The sequence below is a fragment of the Arachis hypogaea genome, chromosome 19 (genome assembly GCF_003086295.3).
Source record: "Arachis hypogaea cultivar Tifrunner chromosome 19, arahy.Tifrunner.gnm2.J5K5, whole genome shotgun sequence".
In the NCBI taxonomy this organism is placed as follows: Eukaryota; Viridiplantae; Streptophyta; class Magnoliopsida; order Fabales; family Fabaceae; genus Arachis; species Arachis hypogaea.
This window is the reverse complement of record NC_092054.1, coordinates 93,261,913-93,264,914: the sequence shown is the minus strand read 5'-3', so window position 1 is coordinate 93,264,914 and position 3,002 is coordinate 93,261,913. Positions and strand designations below refer to the sequence as shown.

General features: G+C 32.9%; 1 non-coding gene across 1 annotated transcript; it reads left to right on the top strand.

Annotated features, from left to right (window-relative positions):
- Positions 1 to 356: 356 nt before the first annotated feature.
- LOC112780841 (small nucleolar RNA R71) lies at positions 357 to 464 on the top strand. Its single transcript, XR_003191652.1, has one exon. It is a non-coding gene; the product is annotated as a small nucleolar RNA R71 (small nucleolar RNA).
- The last annotated feature ends 2,538 nt before the right edge of the window (positions 465 to 3,002 follow it).

Here is a 3,002-nt window from a genome sequence, read left to right as displayed (position 1 = left end):
CAGGATCATAAGCTTCTTCTTCAGAAGATGTCTCTTGAGTACTGTTGGATGCAGCTTGCATTCCATTCAGACTCTGAGAAATCATATTGACTTGCTGAGTCAATATTTTGTTCTGAGCCAATATGGCATTCAGAGTATCAATTTCAAGAACTCCCTTCTTCATAGGCATCCCATTATTCACAGGATTCCTCTCAGAAGTGTACATGAACTGGTTATTAGCAACCATGTCAATGAGTTCTTGAGCTTCTGCAGGCGTTTTCTTTTAGGCGAATGGATCCACCTGCAGAAGTATCCAATGACATCTTTGATAGCTCAGATAAACCATCATAGAATATATCCAGGATGGTCCATTCTGAAAGCATGTCAGAAGGACACTTTTTGGTCAGCTGCTTGTATCTTTCCCAAGCTTCATAGATGGATTCACCTTCTTTCTGTCTGAAGGTTTGAACATCAGCTCTAAGCTTGCTCAGCTTTTGAGGAGGAAAGAACTTGGCTAAGAAAGCCGTGACCAGCTTATCCCAAGAGTTCAGGCTATCCTTAGGTTGAGAGTCCAACCATACTCTAGCTCTGTCTCTTACAGCAAAAGGGAAAAGCATGAGCCTGTAGACTTCAGGATCTACTCCGTTAGTCTTAACAGTATCACATATCTGCAAGAATTCAGTTAAGAACTAAAAAGGATCTTTAGATGGAAGTCCATGAAACTTGCAGTTCTGCTGCATCAGAGAAACTAGCTGAGGTTTCAGCTCAAAATTGTTTGCTCCAATGGTAGGAATGGAGATGCTTCTTCCATGTAAATTGGAATTAGGTGTAGTAAAGTCACCAAGCATTCTCCTTGCATTATTGTTGTTGGGTTCGGCTGCCATCTCCTTTACTTGTTCGAAATTTTCAATAAGGTTGTCTCTGGATTGTTGTAATTTAGCTTCTCTTAGTTTCCTCTTCAGAGTCCTTTCAGGTTCTAGATCAGCTTCAACAAGAATGCCTTTTTCTTTGTTCCTGCTCATAAGAAAGAGAAGAGAACAAGAAAAGAAGAGGAATCCTCTATGTCACAGTAAAGAGGTTCCTTATTGTTAGTAGAAGAAGAAAAGAAGAAAAAAATTCGAACACAGATAGAAGAGGGGGTTCGAATTTGGTGAGTGATGTGAGGAAGAGATATTAGTAGATGAATAAATAAATAGAATAAGATGAGAAAGGAAGAGAATTTTCGAAAATTATTTTTAAAAAGAGTTAGTGATTTTTGAAAACAGTTTTTGAAAAAAAAGTTAGTAATTTTCGAAATTTTAAAATCAAAAGTTAAAATAATTAGTTAATTAAAAAGAAATTTTGAAAAAGGGGGAAGGGATTTTCGAAAATTAGAGAGAGAGAGAGTTAGTTAGGTAGTTTTGAAAAAGATAAGAAACAAACAAAAAGTTACTTAGTTAGTTGAAACAATTTTGAAAAGATAAGAAGTTAGGAAGTTAGAAAAGATATTTTGAAATCAAATTTTTGAAAAAGATAAGATAAGAAGATATTTTTGAAAAGATATGATTGAAAGTAGTTTTTGAAAAAGATTTCATTTTTAAAATCACAATTAATGACTTGATTCACAAGAAATCACTAGATATGATTCTAGAACTCAAAGTTTGAATCTTTCTTAACAAGCAAGTAACAAACATGAAATTTTTGAGTCAAAACATTAATTGTTATTGTTATTTTCGAAAATTTGATATAAAAATAAGAAAAAGATTTTTAAAAAATATTTTTAAAATTTTTGAAAATAACTGAGAAAAATGGAAAAGATTTGATTTTTGAAAAAGATTTTGAAAAAGATAAGATTTTTAAATTGAAAATTTGATTTGACTCTTAAAAACAACTAGATTTTAAAAATTTTTGAAAAAGTCAAATCTGATTTTCGAAATTTTAAGAGAGAAAAAGGGAAAGATATTTTTTTGATTTTTGAATTTTTATGATGAGAGAGAAAAACAAGAAAAATGATGCAATGCATGAAAGTTATGGATCAAAACAATGAATGCATGCAAGAATGCTATGAATGTCAAGATGAACACCAAGAACACTATGAAGATCATGATGAACATCAAGAACACATTTTTGAAAAATTTTTAATGCAAAGAAAACATGCAAGACACCAAACTTAGAATTCTTTAATGCTTAGACATAAAGAATTCAGGAATGCATATGAAAAACAAGAAAAGACACAAAACATGCAAATGCAAAGATCAAACAAGAAGACTTACCAAGAACAACTTGAAGATCATGAAGAACACTATGAATGCATGAATTTTTTCGAAAAATGCAACATGAACATGCAATTGACACCAAAGTTATAACATGACTCAAGACTCAAACAAGAAACACAAAAAATATTTTTGATTTTTTTGATTTTCTAATTTTTTTGTATTTATTTTTTTTTTCGAAAACAAGGGAGAAAATTTTTTTTGAAAGGTTTTTGAAAAATTTTTGAAAATAAAACAAAAAGAAAATTACCTAATCTGAGCAACAAGATGAACCGCCAGTTGTCCAAACTCAAACAATCCCCAGCAACGGCGCAAAAAGCTTAGTATGCGAAATTGTTACTCAGGTTGTGAATTATTGTTCGAAATTGATTCCCTGGCGATGGCACCAAAATGGATGCACAGAACCATGGTCTAAATATATCTTCAAAACTTCGCATAACAAACCAGCAAGTGCACTGGGTCGTCCAAGTAATAAACCTTACGTGAGTAAGGGTCGATCCCACGGAGATTGTTGGTATGAAGCAAGCTATGGTCACCTTGTAAATCTCAGTCAGGCGGATATAAAATAGTTATGGAGTTTTCGAAATTAATACTAAAATAAGGATAGAAATACTTATGTAAATCATTGGTGAGAATTTCAGATAAGCGTATGGAGATGCATTCATTCCTCTGATCCTCTACTTTCCTGCTGTCTTCATCCAATCAGTCTTGCTCCTTTCTATGGCTGGCTTTCTGTAAGGATGTCACCGGTGCCAATGGCTACTTTCAATC